The 25,015-nt window shown below is 34.5% G+C and overlaps 1 long non-coding RNA gene across 1 annotated transcript; it reads left to right on the forward strand.

The window, feature by feature from the left end:
• Positions 1-1,183: 1,183 nt before the first annotated feature.
• On the forward strand, positions 1,184-25,015 carry LOC122104269. The gene is made up of 4 exons (XR_006146902.1): positions 1,184-1,268; positions 12,085-12,091; positions 12,961-12,970; positions 25,004-25,015. It is a non-coding gene; the product is annotated as an uncharacterized LOC122104269 (long non-coding RNA).

The raw sequence follows: 25,015 nt of genomic DNA on the forward strand, positions 1-25,015 counted from the left end.
AATTGTACATACAGGCTTTATATTTTAATATAATGATAAACAAGAATGAGACTCAACATTGTTGTGAATATGACTGACTTGGGCTGTAGAGTATAACTGCCAAGATTTGAAAAGAGAAATGATAGTCCCATAACATTTTTAAGACAAAAGAAAAGTATTACTGTTTTGCAAAATATACATATAAATAGTTGAAAAATCCTTACAATACTAAAAACTTTTAAGAATAGTAAAGATAAAAGAACAAGGAATCACCCAGAGTAATGAGAAATAGCATATCTGGAGAAAAGAAGAAATAGATAACTGTACAAAAGCACACTGAATTTTACTAGCAGTAAAGACAGGTGAGTAATGGATTTTCAATTTTTTGAAGTGCTTATCACTTAAATAGGAATATAAATTTGTACAGAGTCTATGGAGGTCAAACTAACATTTGTATTGTAAAAATGTATTTATAGTTTTAATCAGGAAGAAAAACATTTAAAACAGTACCATCTTCCTGTCTACAAGATCTTTTTCTACAGATTCAACCAACTGGAGATTAGAAATACACAGGGAACATAATATGCCATTTTCAAAGAAATGGATGGAACTGGACAAAATTCAGACTTTGAGAGGAAAGGGTTCCAGTGTTTTATTTCTCATATGTGCAAGTTAGATCTCTTTTTGCAATCACTTAAGATAAAAATATGTAGGATAAATATGTAGAGTATTAAATATGTAGGATATATCATATCTTTAGTAAATGTATACAGACTTTTCTTGAAATTATACTCAACAGCATACTAAACAATAAAGCAAATCTTTATAAGGTTTATATAAATAATCTAAAGTATATGATAGGTTATATTTAAGTTTTTTTAAGTAATCTAGAAAATATTTAAAGTACATAGTAGGAAATATAGTCTATAACCAAATGGTATTCCATTTTATTTACGTGACTAGACTACCCAAGTTTTGCATCCTGAAACAAAGCCAGGAGCCTATTTCCAGAAGCCAGGCATGATTGTATATGAATGAATCCTAATTTTTTTTTTGAAAAACCAGATTCTTTAATGAGGCTATGGAGAACAACAGTTCCATTATTTCATTGGATACATTAATATCAATCCATAATATACAGTGCTATGGACCATACAGAAATTATTGCTGCTTCCAGCAGCTGGTGAGTATTAATATTACAGTACCAAGCGTCCATAAGAGACAGTCATTTGTCATTTTTTTATCAAGAAACAGGGTTTGTTATACTGTTAGCAATGTCAACTTTAGATGTATTAATCATAATAAAGACCTTTAATAGCCATCATTTATCCAAAAGCATTCTATAAAGCTCTTAGTAAATGATTTGCTACATTTAGACATGGCTACTGAATTATTATTACGTTTTGGAATAATATATAAAATTTGTTAATAAGATAATCAGGAGAAAATTTTATGCATACTTGAAAAAAAGAGAATATTGCAACACAATGAAGTAAGGTGCAACTCAATGAAATATCATGTACCATAAATGTTTATGTATTGGGTGGTGGTTTATGAACATGTAATTGAAAATAATTCTTAAAGGAGATATTTGGAAAAACTATTTTTGTATTCCCTCTTACTACTTTATGGAGTTTTTGAAAGATTTTCATAGTAGTATTTTCACTTATACAAAAAAAGAAAGATCTAAAAGCACAATTCAGAGGCAGATACATCATTATGCACAAGGGCCTAAGTTTATTCCCAACACCAAAAATAAAATATGATAATCACAAATCAATTAAAACACAGAATAAAGAGGGAAGGACTTGAAGAATGTCAAATACCTAGAATGTCAGATATACAGTAGGTTCTCTGTGAGCTGCTACACATTAGAACAACTATTGGTAGTGATCCATTTGGAATTGATTAAGTTTGCAGGGTGATAGATGAGGATCTAGTTTTTGTTTTCTACAAGTGTTAAACCAATTTTGCCAACACCATTTAATGAAGAGGCTGTCATTCTTCCATTCTATTTTTTTAACTCCATTATTGAAGAATAGGTGGCTATAGGTCTATGGGTTCATTTCTAGGTCTTCATTTCTATTCCACTGCTTCTCAGGTCTGTTCTTATGCCAGTACCAAGCTGTTTAGATTTCTATGGCTTTGTAATAGAGTTTGAAATTTATTATTGATATTCCTCCAGCACTGTTCTTTCCGCTAAAGATTGTGTTTTGCTATTCGGGGTCTTTTATTGTGCCGTATGAATTATGGTGTTGCTTCTATTTCCTTGAAGAATGAGGTTGGGATGTTTATAGGAATCTCATTGAATTTGTAGATAGTGTTTGGCAGTATTGCCATTTTCATGATGTTAATCCTCTAAATGCAGGAGAATGGGAGGTTTTTCCACTTCCTTAGTTCTGCTTTAATTTTCTTTTCCAGGTTTTTAAAGTTTTCATCATAGAGATCCTTCACTTCTTTAGTTAACTCTTTATTTATGTGGTATTATTACAAAAGAATTTGCTTTCCTGTATTCAGCCACACTTTTCTCTTTATTGGCATACAGAAAAGCCATTGATTTTTGTTGTTGTTGTTGTTTTTGTTGTTTTGTTTTGTTGGTCGGTTGTGGGGCTTGAACTCCGGGTTTGGGCACTGTCCGTCATCTCTTCAGCTCAAGGCAAGCACTTTACTGGTTGAGCCACAGTGCCACTTCCAGTTTTCTAGTGGTTTATTGGAGATAAGAGTCTCACGCACTTAACTGCCCTGGCCGGCTTTGAACCGTGATCCTCATCCTCAGATCTCAGCCTCCTGAGTAGCTAGGATTACAGGTGTGAGTCCGGCAAGCCATTGATTTTTTAGGGTTAATTTTTTTTTAATATTTTGTTGGTGGTGGTGGTTGTGGGGCTTGAACTCTTGACCTGGGCGCTATCCCTCAGCTCTTCAACTACAAGCCGAGCTCTCTACCACTTGAGCTACAACACCACTTCCAGTTTTCTAGTGGTTTATTGGAGATAGGAGCCTCATGGTCTTTCCTGCCCTGGCTGGCTTTGAACTGCAATCCTCAGATCTCAGCCTTCTGAGTAGCTAGGATTAGAGGCATGAGCCACCGGCGCCTGGCTTGAGGGTTAATTTTATACCCTGTTACTTTGCCAAAACTTTGGATCAGCTCAAATTTGGGAGTGGCATCCATGAGGTGCTTTAAATACCAGATTATGTCACCTGCAAAGAGAATTGGAGTTTAGCTTGTTGCTCCTTTTCAATGAGCTTCAGGTGCTTTGTTACATTGTTGGTTTCAGATCTCTCCAATTTGTTGATGCAGGAAGTCAGAACTATGAACTTATCTCTGAGTGCTGCCTTTGCTCTGTCCCAGAAGAACTGGTAATTTGTGTGTCCATTTTTGTTAAATATCATGAACATTTGAACTTCCTCTCTAATCTCTTCTGTCACCCATTTATTGTCCAGCAGTGTGTTGGTCAGACTCCATGTGTTACAAGATTTTCTTTGGTGGCTTTTGGTGTTGAATTCTAATTTTATTCCCCTGTGGTCTGAGAGAATGCAGGGCATAATTTCACTGTTTCTGTATTTGGACAAATTTGCTTTGTGACCTAAAATGTGGTCTATTCTGGAGAGTGTTCCGTTTGCTGCTGAGAAGAACGTGTATGCTGATGCTGCTGGGTGAATTATTCAGTAGATGTATGTTAAGTCTAGTTGATCTATGTAGTTATTTAGGTCTGAGGTTTCTCTGTTGAGTTTTTGCTGGGTTCATCTAGCCATCGGGCATAGTTGTGTGTTAAAATCCCCAACAATTAATGTCCTTGCATCTATGTGAGATTTTAGGGAAAGTAGTGTTTCTTGGATGAATTTGGGTGCTCTGTTATTTGGTGAATAGATATTTAGAATTGTAATATCCTTTAGAATGAGTGATCACTTAATTGTTACCTAATGACCTTCTTTATCTCTTATCTCTAATTTTAATTTGAAGTCTATTTTATCTGATATTAGCATTGCAACTCCTGCCCATTTATGGGAGCCATTTGCCTTTTAGATTTTATTCCAGCCTTTCACTTTCAGAATATATTTGTTTTAGTGGGCAATTGGTATCTCTTGAAGGCAGCAGATAAAAGGATCTTGCTAGACAATCTACATTACTTAATTGGAGAGTTAACTCTATTAATATTGAGAGTTAAGACTGAGAGGTGTTTGGTAGTTCCTGCCACATTATCTACCTTCTTGGGGGCTGTGCCAACTGGGTTTTTGCTGTGTTCCTCAGATTCTTTGTTAGGGGGCTGTTTCTTGGCCTTTATCGTGCTCTTGTTGGTTTTCTATGTGTAGGACATCTTTAAATATCTTTTATAGGTCTGGTTTGGTGGAGATATATTGTTTCAATTTTTCTTTGGTGTAGGTTTTTATTTGACCTTCCATTATGAAGGAGAGTTTAACTGAGTTTAGTTGTTAGTCTTGAGGATGAAGCATACATCATTCAAGTCCCTTGCTTTCATTGTCTTTGCTGAGAAATCTGAAGTTATTCTGATTGGTTTCCCTTATAGGTGATTGATCTTTTCTCCTTAACAGCTTTATGGATCCTTTCTTTGGTCTCAATTACAATATGACAGTGGGATGTCCTGTTCTGGTCTACTCTATGGGGGGTTCCAAAGGGTTCTTGTATCTGAAAGGGCCTATTTTCTTGCATGTTTGGGAAGTTCTCTCCTATGATCCTGTTCAATAAATTTTCTAGACCTTTCACTCTGTCTCTAGGCCTTCCTGTACACCTATTACCTTTAAATTAGGCCTTCTGATGGTGTCTTCTAAATGTTGACTAGATCTATCATATTTCTTGTATTTGTCTTGAATACTTGTCTGTTCTTCCTCTATAATGGTTAGGTTGCCTTCAATCCAAGAGATTCAATCCTCCGCATGGGTTAACCTGTTGTCAAGACTTTCTACTTTGTTTTATAGTTCCTTTCCTTCTAATTGGTCAGATTTGATGGCTTCAAAATCTTTGTCGGAGCTTTATTTTAGATTTTGAATGGACTTCTTTACCTCTTTAATTTGCTTTGCAGTGTTCATTCTCAAATCCTTTAATTATTGGTTAGAGTTTCTTGCATTCCCTTTCCTTCTGTTGGGCTTCATTCAGCATTCCCTTTGGGGCCTCTGTGTTTTCTGTTTGTAGATTCCATGAGTGCCTCTATTAATCTAAGTGCACTCATATCCCACTCACACATTTCCTCTATTAATCTTTGATTAGCCTCCTCACACTTGCAAAATTCCTGTATTAATCTTTGTCAGCCACATCATGCTCCTGAATTTCCCTATTATGCTTACACAGAGTCTTTGTGGGCTTTCAGTCTTTTCATTCAACATGTTTACCAGTAGTGTTTGTATCACATTTTGGGAACTTTCCTCTGGATTGTTCACTAACAGCTCTGTTGTCTAATTATCTTAAGTAGGAGGTGAGATACCTAGACTTGCCATTTGTCTTGTGTTTCTCCGGCTTGTTCTGCCCATTTGGTATGAAAGCAAAACCAATTTCACGCTAGAACACTATTTTAAGGCAAGCATCAACAAGAGCCCTGTAGTTGTGCAGATCGTTTGACACAGTCAAAATGAGTGAAGATACAATCTAGTTCAACACATACAATCTGGTTCAACAACAGCTAGGGTTCAGTGGACTAAGAAAATCAAAGATGGAGTCAGCAGACCAGAAATTAATATTTTTAGGTAGAATTGTGAGGAATTAGAGGAATGTGAGGAGGGAAAGGGAGAGAGGGAATATAACCAAGACCTAAATTCTAAGAGAGGAAAAGGATAGAAGGAAAGGAGACGAGAGATAAAGAAAAAGGAAAAATTTTAAAAATGAAACATTTAAAAATTATATAAAAATAAAGAAATAATACCACAATTAAATTAGTTAAGGCCAAGAGTTTGTTAATTGAGTAATCACTATCTGAATTAAGTATGCACACTATGACGGATAAGGTCTAATAATCAAAGATAGGTATATATCTTGGGATGAACAGAACACCAAATAAGTAAAACCAAAAATAAAAAAGGACCAAAATGGGAAAGAGTAAAAAGAGAAAAACAAACAAACAAACAAAATAAATCTAAACAAAATGATGAAAAAAATTAAAAATATAGAAAAAAGTTATTCGATTTTAGAGGTAGGTGGGGATCTTGTATCTCCCCTGTCTCCATAACCAGTCTCTTGATGGAGTCTGGTTTCCTTGTGATGTTCGGTTTTCCTGTGGCTTAACTAGTTTCTTAAATCAGTTTGTTTGAGCAGGCAAAATGAAGCTCTGCCTTACCAGGCACTTTATGACCCTCCTCCCAGGCTAGTTCAGTGGGAAGTTGAACTGCTTTGACTATCACAAAAGAGGGAGATGGTTGTTTCCTCTAGCTTGGAGTTGCTGTAATTGAGCTAGGTTGTGGGTAGGGATAAGGCCAATGAGCAATCAGTAGCCTTTCCCTGAGGGGCTAGCTCCTGAGACCATCACACAGCCCAGCCTGGAGTTATTCTCAGGATTTATGTTTTCTGGTTTTCCAATGGTTTTTCTTCTACCCTCCTGCTGCTGGGTCTGATGTCTGTGCTACAGTGGAGGGGCAATCTCTGGCTCTGTTTACACAGTGAAGAAAGTCACTCCTCTATGGATGGAGGTTCCTCTACCTGGGAAGGGCAACTTTCCCTGGGGATGGAACTAAGTCCTGCAGGTCAGGTTCTTTTGACCTGTTGAATGGCTCCCATTCCCTTTTTCCAAGGCCTGAGTTATGTACTAGTTGCTCTGGCCTGGTTTTTGTCAGTATCAAGGATGGAGTTCTTTTCCAGTGGTGGGGGAGGGGCTACCTTACCACAACAGCTCCATGAGAAGGAGTAAGGATGTCTTGTGGGGTACTCACACCTTTCCCTTGGTTTCTGGGCCATCCATAGTCTGCAACTCTCTGTAGTCAGCAAGAGGATTTCTACTCCTTGTCATTTCTAGCTAGAGGTGATTGATTAGAATCTGCTCACACACAGCCTCTGGTGCCTTTGTTCCAGTCTCTTGATATGGTGGCTGCTGCGGCAGTTGTCATGTACGCCAGTGAGTGCTCAAATCTGTCTCCTTAACCAAACTGCCTGAATGTTTCCTCTCTGGCCAAACTCTCTGTACTATGATGGCACACTTGGTGTGACTCTCTACCTGGGACTTTTCACTAGAACACTAAAACTGGTTTCTATAAGAGAGCTTGTTTAGCCTCCAGCTTCTCCTCTGCCATCTTCCTCTGGACCACTTAAAGTCTTTATACTTCATAGCAGTCCCAATTTGGGGACCCAGACTTTAATTAAAAGAAGTTTTGAAGTACATATGGCAAAACTATAACACTGAATAATATACTAGTATATTACATACAAGTCAACTTAAAAATGATTATATTAATTGAACATTACCTGTGTCTCAATGCTTCTAAATAGTATTTTAATCATTTAATATCAGATTTTTCATGTACTAGCTATTACTTTAGGCACAGCTTTCAATTATTTCATTTCATCTTTTCTCATAACTCTTATTACACTATATGTCTCCTAGTATTACTTTGAGAAACTTTTTTTTCAAGTATCTAATAACATCTTAAATGTTAAATCAGTCATCATTGGAACAGATCTTTAATCCTTAGTGCTGTGGGAAAAGAGGTATGAGAAAGTGTTTTAAGATAGAAATCATACCTCATGTATTTTAATGTACCCCATTTTTTTCCTCACCACAGTCATTTTTCTGTCTTTTTTTCTATTTGTTACTGTTTAATTTTTTAAAAAAATATTTTATTGGTATTTTAAAGGTGAAATATGATATACAGAGGTGTTACAGTTCCATAATTCAGGTAATGAATACATTACTTTTTGCACTATGTCATCCTTTCCTTTGCTCTCTCTCTGTTTTTCCTTCCCATTCCCACTGAGAGTTTTCATTTTCAACATATTGTCTGGTAAGCACCACTGCTGTACTTGTTCACCATTTATATCTCTATTTCTATGCTTCTCTTCCCCTGCCAAATACACATAAATGAACAAACAAGACAAAAATGTCTTGTTTCCATGTCCTGGATTTTATTTTGCTAAGTATGTTATATGATCGGAGGCACATAGGCATTGTGCCTTTGTGTTCCTCCCGGGAGAGTATCCTCCTTTGATCTTGCACTATGTGAATGCCAGAGTTCACTTATCATGTCCCAGGGTATTTTAGATCTAGACTCTACATACTAGAGAAAATATTCACTGTTGGTCTTTCTATGCTTGGTTTACCTCACTTAACATGATTTGTACCAGGTCCATCTATTTCTTTGCAAATGACATAATACTATTCCTTCTAATGGCTATGTAATATTCCCTTATGTAGAGGCACTGCATTTTTTGGAACCCCTTATCTATTGTAGGGCCATTTAGGCTATTTCCATAACCTGGCTATTGTGAATAATACAGCAATGAACATGGATGTGTCAGTATCTTTATGGTATCCTGGCTTGTGATGCTCTGAGTGGATGCTCTAGGAATGGTATGGCTTGGCCATAGGGAAGATCTATGTTGAGTGTTTTGAGCAACTTCTAGATGGCTTCCAGATTGGTTGTACTCATTTACAATCCCACAAGTATGCAGTAAGTTTCCTTTTCCCCATATACTCACCATCTCAATAGATATTGCAAAAGCATTTGACAAGATCCAATACCCACCCCTTTATGATGAAAGCTCTGGAGAAACTAGGAATCCATAGAACATTCTGCAATAAAAGATGTATATGAAAGACCTATAGCCAGCAATTTACTTAATGGTGAAAAGTTAAAACCATTTCCTCTAAAAGGAGGAGTAAGACAAGGATGCCTGCTCTCTCTCCTCCTCTTCAATATTGTATTGGAATTCCTACCCACAGCAATAAAGCAAGAGACAAACATAAAAGAAATCCAAATAGGGAAATAAGAAGTAAAACTCTTCTCTGCAGATGATGTGAACTTGTACTTAAAGATCCCCGTAGACTCCTCTGGCAAGTTACTTGAACTCATCAGAAACTTTGTCAAAGTAGCAGGGTACAAAATTAACCCACAAAAATCAGGAGATTTTCTGTATGCAAGCAATAAGAAGAGGATGGCTGAAAGCAAAAAAAGCAACTCTTTCTGTAATGGCCTTTAAAAATACCTAGGAATAAACCTAACGGGGTGAAGGACCTCTACGATGAAAACTTTAAAAGCCTAGAAAAGCAGACTCCACATAGAGCTAGCTCCCCTATGATCCAGGAGCCCCACTTTTGGGCATTTACCCAAATGTTTACAAACAAGACCACACTAAAGCTACCAGCACAACTATGTTTATTGTAGCATTATTTACCATAGCTAAGATCTGGAACCAACCCAGATGCCCCTCAGTAGATGAATGGATCAAGAAAATGTGGTATATATACACAATGGAATTCTATACCTCCATCAGAAAGAATGACATTGCCCCATTTGTGAGGAAATGGAAAGACTTGGAAAAAATTATATTAAGTGAAGTAAGCCAAGCTCAAAGAAACATAGGTCCCATGATTTCCCTTATTTGCAATATCTAGTATATGTATGAGTCAAGCAGAAAAGGTCAGATAAGGTAATGTTAGGAAAATGAACCCTAAGATATGTATTTTAAATGTTTTTTTTCTTTCATGCATTTGTTTCTAATGTAATTATAAGATTATTTCTTTGTTGCTTTGTATGTCCCTCCCCCACAGTATAACCCCTGTTTTCACTGTATTCGATCTCAGTATAATTTGTGGAGGGGAAGGGGAAAAACAAGTCCTTTAAATAATGATACAAGTGGACCCGTTGCAACAATGAGTAGTACAAGTTGTCATGTCAAAAACGAACTGTACAACTTGGTGGGGGGTTGGACTGGGGGGGAGAGAGGATGGGAAGGGATGGGAAGGGTAAACAAAGGAGGAGGCTACAATGCTTGATAAGAAATGTACTCACTATCTTGCCCATGTAATTGTAACCCCTCTGTACAGTATTTTCACAATAAAAAAATAAAAAAAAACTAGAAAACAAATTAAAACAGATTTAAGGAAGTGGAAAATCCTCCCATGAGCCTTGATTAGGAGAATAACGTTGTGAAAATGGCAATACTGCCAAATACTATCTACAAATTCAATGTGATACCTTTCAACATCCCAACCTCATTCTTCAAGGAAATAGAAGAAGCAACACAAAATTTCATATGGACCAATGAAAGACCCTGAATAGCAAAAAAAATTCTTAGCAGAAAGAACAGTGCTGGAGGAATATCAATACCAAATTTCAAACTCTATTACAAAGCCATAGTAATCAAAACAGATTGGTACTGGCACAAGAGCAGACCTGAGGAGCAGCGGGATAGAAATGAAGACCTGGAAATGAATCAACCTAATCTTCAATAAGGGAACTAGAAAACAGAATGGAAAAATCTCTTCAATAAATGGTGATGGCAAAATTGGTTAAACATTTGTAGAAAACTAAAGCTAGATCCTAATCTATCACCCAGCAAACAGAATCAACTCCAAATGGATCAAAGACCTTGAGGTAAGAGCAAAGACCCTGAAAATATTACAGGAAGGGATAATGGAAACACTAGAGATCCTTGGCACAGATCAAACCTTCCTAAATAAATATCCAGAAACATAACAAATGAAAGAAAGTCTGGACAAATGGGATTGCATTAAACTGTAGAGTTTCTGCATGGCAAAGGACATAGCTGGGAAGTTTAATAGAAAGCCCATGGACTGGGAGAAGATCTTCACTAGATATACAACAGACAAGGGACTCATAGCTAAAATATAGTTAGTAGTCAAAAAATTAAATCCCCCAACAACAAATCCTCAAAAAATCAATGGCCCGATTAATAAATGGGCTAAAGAAAGAGATTTTTCTGAAGGAGATATAAGAATGGCCAATAGACACATGAAGAAATACTCAACTTCTCTGTCCATAAAAGAAATGCAAATCAAAGCAATATTGAGATTCCACCTAACCCCAGTTAGCATGGCTCAAATCAAGAAATCAATTAATAACAGAGGGAATGTGGCCAAAAGGGAACTCTAGTGCACTATTTGTAGGAGTGTAAACTTGTTTGACCACTCGAAAGCAGTATGGAGGTTCCTCAAAAGAGCTCCCCTATGACCCGGCAATCCCACTTCTAGGCATTTACCCAATTGACACAAACAAGGCCATACTGAAGCTAGCAGCACACCATTGCTAATATATGGAACCAACTCAGATGGCCCTTAGTAGATGAATGGATCAAGAACATGTTAGACAATAGGTTGGACATCCCTTGACTTATCCTTTTGAATTGTTACGAAGTACTAACAGTTTTAATTATTATGATTATATTAGTTTACTAATCAGTAACTGAATGTAACTGAAATGTAGAAGTGAGAGTGTTCGCAACATTTTCATGTACCTTGTTTGTCTTGATTTTGCTTTTAACTAGTGTGCCATGACTGATATTTCTCTGGCTGTATTTTTTTCCTTCAAAATAGCCTATTTATGCAGGTACTTTCAACTTTGGGAATTTAAAGAGCACAAATTTTATGCTCCCATCAGAAAGAATGATACCACCATATTTGCTAGGACATGGAAAGACTTGGGAAAAAAATATATGAATTGAAGTAAGCCAGACCCAAAGAAATGTTGGTCCCATGGTTTCTCCTAGTTGCAATAATTAGAATATGTCTAGGAAAATTTTATCAGATGAGCAGAAAAGCTCAAAAGCTATGTACATATGACCATATAAGATGATGCTAAATGAAATGAATCGCAAGATATTGACACAAGAAGTCTTTCTTTGTCTTTGCTGTTGTTTTTAATGTATTATTTGTTTTTATTTTTCTTTTGAGTTTCTGCCTCACCCCAGTTAGCATGGCCATTAACAAGAAAATTAATAATAACCAATGCTGGCTGGTATGTGGCCTAAAGGGAATACTACCTCACAGTTGATGGAATGTAAGTTGGTATTCATGAACTTTATTGATTACAGTTTGAATTTCTCCTTTGTTTGTGAAAGAGTAACATTTTTTGGCCAGTCCTGGGGCTTAAACTCAGGGCCTGGGCACTGTACTTGAGCTTCTTTTTCTCAAAACTAGCACTCCACTTGAGTCACAGTGTCAATTCCGGCTTTTTCTGTGTATATTGAGGACTCGAACTCAGGGCTTCATGCATAGTAGGCAAACACTCTAGTGGCCATTTAACAGACATGATCCCACAGATCTATGGATACCTAATCTTTGTTAAGGGAGCCCAAAGTATCAGATGGAAGGAAAACAGCCTCTTCAACAAATGGTGTTGGTAGAAAACTGAAATTAGATTCTTTATATGTCACCGTGCACCGGAATCAACTCCAAATGGTAAGAGCAGAGACCCTGAAAATGTTACAGGAAGGGATAGGGAAACACTGGGGCTCTTTGGCACAGTCATTTTTCAAATCTCAGAAGTTAAAATTAAATACCTGGTATTCTACATTTGTTATACTTCATTTATAACCTGCAAATGAACATTTTCCAAAGCAACACCATGTTTGCAAATCATCTATGTTGATCTTAAAAATCAAACCCTGAACCCTGGAAAGTCTGTCACAGTTATTCTTAGCCCTAGGAAACCATATTTTATGTTCTAAACAAGTAATCAAAATAATTTAGATGTAAACGATTGATTGACCATATCAAATACACAAAACTTTACTATTCCTTTGTAAATAATGGGCAAATTGAGAAACCCTGTCTTCTCAAAATAATACATTGGACATCCCTTGACTTATCCTTTTGCATCATTACAAAATACTAACAGTTTTAATCATTATGATTAAATCAGTTTAATAGTAACTGAATGTAACAAATGTTGAAGGGAGATTGTTCACAACATTTTCATATACCTAGTTTGTCTTGATTATGCTTTCAACTAGTTGAAATACCATAACTATCATGACTGGTATTTCTCTGGTTATTTTTTTTCCTTCAAAACAGCCTATTTTTACAGGCATTTTCAAGTTTTGGAATTTAAAGACAACAAGTTTTATGCTAGGAAGTTTGTACAGAAGGAAGAGGGAAAACCCAGTATTTTTCCATCAGCATTGAATACCATGCCAAAATTAGTTGAATAACACTCAGTATTTGTTCTTTAGTGTCACTTAATGTTGAAATGTCAGTTGCAAGAAAAATGGTTATAATGTTGGCAGTGAACTAGCAATTATTTTGGGGGTGGGACTGAGAGTAGATTGCTGAAAAAGTATTTTAAATCTCTAAGGGAAAAGAAGCCCTGCAATTAAAGAGCACTCTTTTTAACTGACAGGGGTATTTATTTAGATTTTTAAAAATCATAACCTTTGAGTAATGATTTGTTCCTCAATGTCTCTGCGCAGGTGTTCAGGGGTTCTGAATGAGAGATTTGTCAAGTGTAATTGGTGGGTTATATTACCTTTTTAAAAGGTAGTTATTTCATTGGTGAATAGAAGAGAAGGTATGTGTGGGAAGTTCTATATTCTCCTTAGTATGCTAGGTTTAAAAAAGCCACCATAGAAAACAAGCTTCTTTTATTTGTATAATTATGATTTGAAACAAAATAACAGACACAGTTTGATTTTGCTAGTTTTATGATAATGTTGTCTTAATTCCCAATGTCAAAATGTATTCATCATCTTCTCCACTTTCTTTGACAGTTGGCATTCAAAATCTTGTTAAGTTTTTTCCCTATTGTTTTCAGCTTGAACCAATACATTAATTAAAATAGTAATTGTGTCTCTACAGCAACAAAGCATAATATTGACTTCTCTTCACTTCCCCAAATACGTTGCATAAAGATACATATCTCTTGCACAAGTATATGAGTTATTATGATTAATAATTAATGAACTATCCTATTCTGCTAGCTGGACAAATACATATCACGTCATAAAAGCCTAATGAGACTCACATATTTCATCTCATAAAATTTTTTTCTTAAATTTGTTTTTCTGAATCAGTTGGCTTTATCAGACAAAAATTTTGATGAATCTGATTGTGGCTACCAAACATTTTATTTATGTCTTTGATTCTGATGATACTATGTATAATGCCATTCTTCACTCGTGGTTGCAAATTCTGGTTTCTTAGACACAAATGATTATTTCTGTGAAGATACTGAAAATAAGCTTCAGAACCATTTAGTTAACCATTTCCTTCCAGAACTTCTGTCTTAATTTTTATAATTGCATCTAGCTCACTTTCTCCCCTAATATATGTAAACTACTCTTATGAGGATTATAGTGTCATGGTTGTTGGTGACTTTTATTTTGAAAATGAGGTTTATATTTAATACTAGAATTTATTTATCCATGTATTTGTACAACCAAATACTTTTCTGCTGAAGTAAGTTTTGCCTTTTGTTTCAGCCAACTTTTAAAATTTCTTATGTATATTTTCTATTTCAGCTGTTATCAGAGAGTTATTCTGTAGAATTTGTACATACAGGCTAGGAGCTTTTCTTATATTTTAAAGGAAGATCATGACTGTAACTCTATTTGTGCTGTGTTTACTGATCCACAGAGCATTTTTATGCCTATAGACAATTTCAGTAATTTACTTGGTCCCAGTAAATTACTGATGCTTTCTATATTTTCATGCTGACTGGTAGAAAGTTTTAGACCCATTTTCTATTTTACATCCAGACCAGTACCTCATTTTGTATTTATTCATAGACAGCTCCTGATTTTATTAACACCATCCTCACAGTTGTGCTCACTGATACAATAAATTTGTTACTATACATCATTCCCCCATCTTTCAGGTTTATTTTATGCTTATTGTACAGGTTCTTAAAAGGAAACTGGACTGGTTCATACAATTTCTTATTCACTATTTTCATGCTACTTTATTCTTTCTTACAATAGGTAGGTATCATATTCAATACATTTCTTTTATTATATTTTATGATAACTATATTGGTTTAGGGGCTATATAGATGTATATTCTTAATTTCTACCATAAAGATTATTGTGGCTCTCTTTTTTTGTCAGTGAAACCTAGAATTCCATTTTAGGCAAAAAGTGTGCCTGATATGAAGATTGCAACCATGAGTGGCATGAAGCTATGCAAATGTTAGGAGGTGGCCCTGGTTCCATTCTCCAGTATTTTTCCTAATTTAATTTTTTTCTTTTGACTTTAAGAGATTCCATGTCTTTACATTTTCAAGCATATGTGTGTGTGTATATATTAATATACTTATTCTTTCAGTCTTTAAGAAACTTTCTGTGTTTTTAGAAAAAAATCCAAATTTGTGTAATCAATATGAAAGGGTAAATTTTTTCTTCAAAGTTTGTGTGTGTTTGAAGAGATACACTGAATAGAAAGAATGGAGGACCTTGTTATTTTCTTCCATCCATTAAATCAATAACATTTGTTTATTAATCTTCTCAGTTTGTACTCATAGTTTTAACCAGCACATTTACTTTTTTTTTTTAACCTACATCTTTAAAAATAAAGAGAAGAGGATCAATACTTGATAAAAATTTCTTGTCTGTTCCTAATATCCATTTTGGAATATTTCCAATTTTATTTACAATACAGAATTACCTTTATATTTTTCAAAAGCTTTTGGAAAAAAATATTGAGGCTGTTGCTTGGTATCCTTGGTATGTCTGTGGGGAGATGGTGCTTGCATGCGTGTGTGTGTGTGTGTGTGTGTGTGTGTGTGTGTGTGTGTGTGTATGATTACTTGTTGAGTTTCGTATGCTCAGAGTTTAATTTTGGAATTATTATTTCAACGTACATCTCCTAGGATGACTTTCTATTTGTATTTCCCTAGACTTTAGACCAGGTATGGTACATGTTAGGCTCAAGATGCAGGAAGATTGAAAATCCACAACAACCCTAAGCAAAATCTTGAAACCATCTCTAAAAAGTAAACTAATGCAAAAATTATTAGAAGCATGGCCTAAGCAGTAGAACACTTGGCTAGCAAGTACAAGGCACTGAGTTCAAAACACAGTAATACCACAGGGGAAACATGATTATTGACTCTCTCCCCTCTCTCCCCCCCCCCCCCGCCTCTCTTCTAGTGATCTGGTGTTTTTATTGACACAAAATACATTTGTACTCTCTAAAATATGCATATACATATATAAATAGATACACATATCTATATATATGCATGTATCTATATGCATACACATATATGTGTATAAATAGATCTCTCTGTTTATGTACATATATTGCACACCCATTCTCTAAACTCTCAGGGGTGTCTACATAATAAGATAATGAGAACCTACAAGTATATAAATTTTTGCACCTTGTTTTGGTACCATGTTGACATCTGGCATTTCCTTCTATTTAGAAAAGTTCCAGTCTCTGATTGTGTTCAGCATTGTTTTGTACTTTGTTTTCTTATCATCCAATTTAGTGGGAGACTTTGCCATCAAGATTTTATTGGACTCATACATTTTACTGCAGTCAGCTCCATGGACTAATGAGAATATCCTAGTCTTTTCTCTAGTTAGATTTCTTCATTTTGGTTATTTATTTACTAAGATAGATTTTTCTCTCACTGTCAAATTAATTTCAAATATATTTTTCCTGTAAGACTTTGTTAAGAGAACAATAGTTTGAATCTCTTTTCCTAAGACATCTTGTCCAGCCAAATGGATTTAATTAACCGTGTGTCTTTTGCGGGAGCTCTAATTTAGACACTAACATACCCTGAGTTTTCAGCAGTACAAGTGTTATAAACTTTTGATCCAACAAGTTCTGTGAGGTTTGGTGTCAATTTGTCAATTAAAAAAAATCTTATATTTGTCTTTTTGTGATTGCAACTGAACAAAACATTGCCACCAACAATAACAAAATAAATATTTGTTAGAGCTGCAAGTTCCTGGATTTCTAAACTCTTCCATGTTATTTGTACTGGAGTCTTTATCCTTTTTCTCTATTTGTCACTTTATGAAAATATCTTATAAACTCAGCTAAAGGCAACCAACACACAATATTACCATTCTGTTTTGTAACATCTAGCTGTAGTTTATCAGCTCATTGTATTCGTGATTGAACCCCAAATTACCACAGGCCATATTTTCCTAATGATCCACTGCTTCCTGAAAAAAATAGAATATTTTTTTCCAATCAACAAATATAATCTGTTTTTGTTTTTGTTTTTGTTTTTTTTTGGGTCCGGTCATGGGGCCTGAACTCTAGGCCAGGGTGCTGTCCCTCAGCTCTTCAGCTCAAGGCTAGCACTCTACCACTTGAGCCACAGTGCCACTTCCGGCTTTTTTCTTTTTGCTTATGTGGTGCTGAGGAATCGAACCCAGGGCCTCAGGCATGCAAGGCAAGCGCTCTACCACTGAGCCACCTTCCCAGCCCCCAACAAATCTAATCTGGTCTTTAAAACTTCATTCAGTTGCAACACATATTTTTTAAATTAATTATTTTTTATTTTTTTATTTAAGTAGTTGTACAATGAATTGCTATTTAACAAAGTTGTTTATGAATACAATATATTTTTATCAATGTCTCCCCTTATTCTAGCCCATCCCATCTAACCCACCCCCTCCCTTACTCTTAATTTTTTAGGATATACATTGAGTTCTTGATTGCATTCTCCCTTTCTTCAGCTCTATTTTTATTTCATTGTGGTTTCATATGACCATTGTAAGTTCAGAAGTTGCAGGATGTGCAGTTTCACAATTTTCCCGCATGCTTGGTGAGAAGTTAGGAAATTTCTGTAATGCACACCTATTTCTTCTTAGTCCTTTGTAATTTGAAGCCAAAGGAAGAACTACAAGCATGACCCACTCTTTCACGCTTATGTCTCATCCTGCAATGTAGTATACCAAATTATTAAGTGTTATATTCTAGATGGAACTGAAATTGAATGATAAATAAGCAATTCTAACTATGTGGTCCAACTGCTTCTAGACTTACTATACTGAAAGAAATTAAACCCAAAGACTGTGAAGCCATTAATAATTATTTCAATCTACACTAAATTTCTGGGAAAGAGGTACTATTTTTTATGTTTATGAATACATGTAGAATTGCATGTAGAATTGATTGACATAATTTAAGCAGGAGGATGTTCCAAATAAGTGTCTTTTCCTCTAAAGAAGAATCACTGTCTATGATACAAAGGATCAGATATTAGTAATTTGTCTCCTGATGACTTCCTGATTTCTGTAGCTAAGCAGACCATTGCATAGACTGTGGGTGATTCAATGTGCATTGAGGTCCCGTTTATGAGTATTAGAGGATATCTTAATTCCATGGATGCTGATGAAACACAGTGTCAGAGATTATCATTTGGAAAGAGTGAAAAAGTAAAAATTATTATTTTACAATTTTAGTGGCTGGCTATCATGTTATACAACCCCTTTTTACAATTAATATGTGATCATATAAAGGAGTTTTTAATCCCATTCACATAGAAGCCAACTCTGTGACCCAATGTCATTTTAAAATACCTATATCTTAATATTATTTTATTAGTAACACCTGAAACTTGAAGAAGGCATATTAAAATCACAGTAAAGATAAATTGTCAAGTCCATGTACAACCTCCATTTCTAGTGCATTCACTTTTTGTACTTGGGTGTTGTACTTAAACAACACTGCATTGTAAGGAAAATGACATTCTGGAGAACATAATAATACCTGTGGCTCTTTGTAGGCCCTTTGCTGTTGGGCACACTCAGTAAGCACATTGTAGTATATAAACATCTCAATATATTGTATCTATTCTAAAGTAACAACTATCATTTCTCTTGCCCATACTTCCTTGTCACTAATCTAGTTCTATTTTCTCCAAGTTCCTGACCATCTCATCTAAGTGTGGCCTACTATTTATAAATTAGTGAAGAACTCGAGTCTATTATTTTCTCAGTAGGAATAAGAACTTAAATAATTTCTGAAAACTTGCCAAATGGCTAGATTCCCTTTTCATTGTCTTTTAGGCAAACTTAAAATGAGACTTTGACAGTTAATGATGATGTCAACATGCCATGATGAGCCATGTATAAGAGAGATTTAAGCTTTTTATTATGTCCAGTATTTCTACAGAAAACTAATGAGAAGGAATCATTCCTAACCTTGAATGATTCCTAATCTTGAAGGATGTGTTTATGTGTATTCAAAACTGGCACTGAAACAGACATATCCTTAGAGGTTCTTATTACTCAAATTGTGAAATCTGAATTGTTAACATAGAAAAATCTAAGGGTGGATTACATTTTGAGTAGTTAGAAAAAAATGAAACAAAGATTGAAAGAAAAACAAAAAAAAATGTTTTCACTATATTTGACATTGGTGCCCTGCATCTTGTATATACATTTTTCTAATTTGGGGAGGGGAAGGGAAATAACAAAATGCTGAGACAAGGATACAGGTTGACACATTGTAAGAATGAGATGTACAAGACATTATGTTAAAAACGAACTTTACAATTTGAGGGAGGGGGGACTTAGGGATGTGGGAGGAAAAGGATGGTAGGGGAAAAAACCTAGGACAATGTTCAATAGGAAATGTACTCATTCCCTTACTCATGTAACTGTAACCCCACTGTACACTATTTTTACAATAAAAAACATTAAAAAAAAAACCAAAAAACAAAAAACTGTCCCTGAAACAAATTATGCGTAAGAAGCCCGAGTGACAAGTAATGGAACCCAATAATGAAACACAATGCCACAGATTAGAGAATGCATTGTTAAAAATTTTAAATACTCATGAAAATCTAAGTGTGGTATTTTTTGTCAGCATGTGACTAAAATTTAACATTTATTTTGGTAAAAATCTTTCTTAAATGTAGTTTCAAAGGAATAATAATTAAGGAGCAAGGCCTGCTCCCTACTGGTTTTGTTATTGTGTGCTTTCTAATTTCCCTTAACTGGTAAATAGGAGCTTTAATAACACATCAAATTTCACAATAATCGCTTCAGTAAAAATAGTAATAGGAAGATGGCTACATGAAGATTATCAATTATTTCTTAAGCTATTTTAGGCTGGGCGCTAGTGGCTTATGCTCGTAATCCTGGCTACTCAGGAGGCTGAGATCTGAGGATCATGGTTCAAAGCCAACAGGCTCAGGAAAGTCCATGAGAGTCTTATCAAGATTCATCTCCAATTAATCACCAGAAAACTGGAAGTGGCACTGTGGCACAAGTGGTAGAATGCTAGCCTTGAGCTGAAGAGCTGAGAGACAGCACCCAAGCCCAGGGTTCAAGCCCCTTGACCGACAAAAAAAAAAAAAAAAAAAAAAAAAAAAAAAAAATATATATATATATATATATATATATACATACATATATATGTTTTCTTTATAGTACAACTATTTGTTCAGCAAATGAATTATGTAAGTCCTAAGTAAAATTTATAGCCTAAATAATACTGGATGAAATTATAAAATCTTTCTCTAAGTATTGTGCATGTGTGTGTGTGTGTGTGTGTGTGTGTGTGTGTGTGTGTGTGTGCATAATTTCAAATTACAAATGAAACTTGTTTTATTAGATCTATTATTATCTAGGAAAGCATATAGATATTGTCTGATATTAATATGTATTTTACATTTCACTAATTATTCCAAGAAATAGTCACATCACTTACAATTGTGCTCAGGGAACCACAGGCAATGTATCCTGGATGTTTAAAATTTATAAACAAGTCCTTTTCCACCTTTTTGTAAATGGAGTTTGAAGCCAACTACTCTGAGTTTAGAAATAATTTTAGTACTATAAAATGAATGCAATCCCTTTGTTACTATCTATATTAACATTTCCTGTGTCAAGTTCACCAATAAAAGAAGGTTTGTCTAATGGGATAACAACCTGTGTTTATATAATACAGACTTCACATTTTATGATAAGATAATGAAAGGTGATTTGTATCAGGTTTCCAATTTCAGGTACATAATTGTTCTCTTATTCACCCACAGCAGGCAATTTTATCAAAGCATTCTTTATGAGAATATATTTAAATTGACATAATTGTTTTGAGATTTAGTGCCAAACCCTTCAAGTGTGGTTATGGTGAGCAAACTGTGGCTTGGCTTCTACTGGTTCAGGAAGGAGACTTTATATCTCAGATTTGTGTTTCTCCTGAAATATCTTCATTGCTATACACAAATCATTGATTAGAAACTTAATTTGGTATGATTAGCCAACATTTTCATGAGATTTCATGCAGCATTATATTTTGCACCTGCCCAATTACAGGCATAGAATTTAATTGCTCCTTTATTTGGCTGATTATTTTTTATATTTGGCTGTTTTTGCCCTCACATTGAAATTCAATTGTATGCTTAATGATACTCCTGTGAAATTTTGCTCTGTGCTGACAATTTATTGTTATAATTTAACTGCACATAGTGTGTGTGTGAAATAAAAGGTGTCTACTCCATTTACTAAGAAGTGTGAAGAGATACACTTGGTTCTAGAAATGAATTTACAGAATGAGAAATATTATTGGCAAATATTTTCAAGCCATTGCAGAATTACATTATTTGTGGGAACATACACAATTATCTAGTATTTGTATTTTGCATATCTTCTTACATGCAGGGTAAAAGCATATTGTATATAACTGCACATACTTTGGGTGAACAGTCCTTTCAACTATGCTGTTACTGCATAAAAGAAAAACATATTGCTCCAAATTAACTTGCTTTTATATTGTTCAGCACATATAGTAGAAAGAAGGTATGTTAATATGAATGCACTTTTCAAATTCCATTTCATCCCAAGCTCTGCTCCACCAGTATTGGGTTTTGTTCCATTTGTTAAGCCAGGTCAGAATGAAGACATTTGAAATTATCAACCATAGGAAAAGGTAGTAAAGCAGGGGAATGCAAGGAAAAATGGTTCTGATTTTAAAATAAGGTAAGTAGCATTAATGTAAGCAAGTGAATTTGTGCTATGTAAGCTCCTGAAACTGAAGAGGCATCAAAAACAAGCTATCAAATACTTTATAATCAAGTTCTAACTTTTTTTGTGAAACAATAACCAGTTTAATGTAAGTATGTTAAAAAATGCAGTTCACAAATAGAGCAGCAGCACTTTACAACTACCTTATTCTCAGCCTCATGGCCTGCACATGAACATTTTAACTCATATCCAGTTTTGTTCCAACTGTAGTTTCTCCTTCTGTTAAAAAATGAATCTCAGTGCATTCTCACTTATTTGAGTTCATATATAGATGTTTATTCAGAAGTTGTAATGAATGCTCCTCCACTAGTCTTTCCTTCTACTCAATCTTTCCTGATTTTTTAAATTTTTTTAGAATTTTCTTAGCATAACTACAATGAGGTTGTGTATATATATGTGTCTGTATACACATATAATGTACCTACATCTAACCTATCCCCATCTCTCTCTCTTATCTCCATTCCCAGCTATGAAAAAGAATTTCAACAGCTTTCACTGTTCTATTTATACACATTTATAAAATTTTACCACCCTATACCTTTTGCATTGATATTTTGATATCCTCTACACTATAGCCTCTGCATTAACATTTTGATATTGCATTTTGCTTGTACTTGTCCTACATCATGTAGTCTAAATTTCCTTCATTTATATTTTTATAATATAATAATTATACAAAAGAGTTTTATCATAGCAATTCATAAATGTGTATATTATAATTTACTCAGATTAACCTCAGGTAGTACTCTCTCTTCTCCATTTTTCCTTTTTTCCATTATGTTCAAATGTTTTTTTAGTGTTATCATTAAATGAGGCACTTATATCATTTTTGCACATTTTAATATCCAGTGTGTTTCCTTGGTAAGTGTTATGCCACCTGCCAGACTTTTGGGCTGCACCTCTCTATTGTTAAGATTCATTGAACAGCACTATGCACCACATCTAACTGTCAATATTTTACTTGTAGGCTGAGTCTAAAAGTAGTAACCATTTGAGTATGAAAACTACTCATGAGATTTAGATGTCTAGGTTAATAGAACTTTATTTTACTGTAGCAAACCCGATATGATTTCTGTTTCATTTCAGAATTGACTTACACCTCCAGCCCCACAAATTTAAAAATTACTTAGATTTCTGCCATATTTAATTGATTTTATATTTTGATCATGGTTTATTACATATTAAAATACTAAATTCCAAATTATTCCTGTATTCCTCCTTTTTAATTTTTTTATTTGTTCTTCCCTTAGTTCTTTCAAAAATAAATATATGTTGGCACTACTATTTTCCTAATATATGTTAGATTTATCATCATTTTAGAAGTGACATAAATTTCTCCACTTTTCTTGCTCACAGAATATTTTGGAGATGATTAACTGTAGTAGTTTGGACCAGATGATGCACCTTTAATATTCATTCATTGCTTGGTTTAATGAAGTATTCCAAATGTTACATTTTAGTTTACACTTTATACTTCTGAATCCTCAGATCCTTTCCTCATAGTGAATCTAGAGCTTTTGGACATTCCTAAATTATAAGTCAAGTACTCTTAGTTTCCCATAAGAGGAGCATGTATAGAATTCCCATCCAAAATTAATTTTCCTTAGTATATGAAGTCATTGAATTATTGAGTACAATGTCCTTCGTTAATAATACAAACATTGCTGGTTGCCTGATAGTTTTACAGTATTTGTTTAGTCTTGTAATTTTTGTTTGATATGTGTTTTCATGTATTATTTATTTTATAAAATAAAAGGTAATATCTTACTTATGTGGAATCTAAAACTATCCTAGAAGTATGGTGACCTCCAGGGGACACTGAGGATGGGGGAGGGGAAAAAGAAGCTTGATAATAAACATAAAAACACAGTTGTATAGAAGGAATAATTTCTGGCCTTTGGCAGCATAATAAGGTGATATATTCCATAAAAAATTGCTATACATTTAATGAAGTAGTAGATGTAAGAGTTCAAAGTTTCCTAACTAAAAATATGGCTGATTGACTTAAAGAAATGTTACACTGGTTGTACTTTTAACAACTGGTCCCAAATTATCACATGCTACCCTGAAAATATGTATACTGATCATGTACCAATGAAACAAATTTTAAAAATGATTAATATAGCAAGTAAATGGCAATTGTATATTATCAATGTCTATATTTTCATATCAATATTTATTTCCTTATAAAATAAACATCAAATTATTTACAAAGTTACATTCTGAGTTTTCTTGTAAATATGACCAATATTTTTCAAAAACTTATTCTTCTATCTGATAATTAATGGATGTACTACATAGACACTTGAATATAAACTAATCAATATAAATATAAACTATTTCATGTACAATCCAAATTGTTACTCTTGAAAAGCTGTTCTATGTACTCTTGAAAAGCTGTTCTATGTGAGAAGGAGTTAGAATGTATTTTGTAGATGAATGGATCAAGAAAAAGTGATACACACACACACACACACACACACACACACACACACACACACACACACACACACTGGAACTCTATGCTACCATCAGAAGAATGGCATCACCACATTCTTAAAGAAAGACTTGGAAGTAAGTCATATTAAGTAAGAAAGCCAGACCTAAAGAAACAGTTTATAATGGTTTCCCTCATTTGTAAAATTAGTGTATGTCTAGGATAGTCCTGGCTGAGGATCACAATACCTCAATACGTATGTACATATGACCATAAAAAATGATGCTAATAGAAATGAACTCCAAGATATGAAAAGCAGAGGTTTTTTTCTTTTCTTGTCAGTCGTGGATCTTGAACTCTGGACCTTGGCACTGTCCTTGAGCTCATCAGCTCAAGGCTAGTGCTCTACCACTTGAGCCACAGCACCACTTCTGGTTTTCTAGTGGTTAATTGGAGATAAGAGTCTCATGGATGTTCCTGTCCAGGCTGGTTTTGAACCACAATTCTCAAATCTCAACCTCTTGAGTAGCTAGGAATTACAAAAGTGAGCCAATAGCACCTGGCTGTTTTTGCTTTTTATTACACTGTGTAAAATTATTTCTTTTTCTCTCATATTTTCCCCCTTGGTTTATCCCGTTGTCACTGTTTTTGATTTTGGTACCCTGTGTCTTGTATATACATTTATATGATTTGGGGGAAAGAAATAGTAATAA

Source organism: Dipodomys spectabilis, unplaced genomic scaffold, assembly GCF_019054845.1.
Source record: "Dipodomys spectabilis isolate Male_0828 unplaced genomic scaffold, ASM1905484v1 ptg000024l, whole genome shotgun sequence".
Lineage (NCBI taxonomy): Eukaryota > Metazoa > Chordata > Mammalia > Rodentia > Heteromyidae > Dipodomys > Dipodomys spectabilis.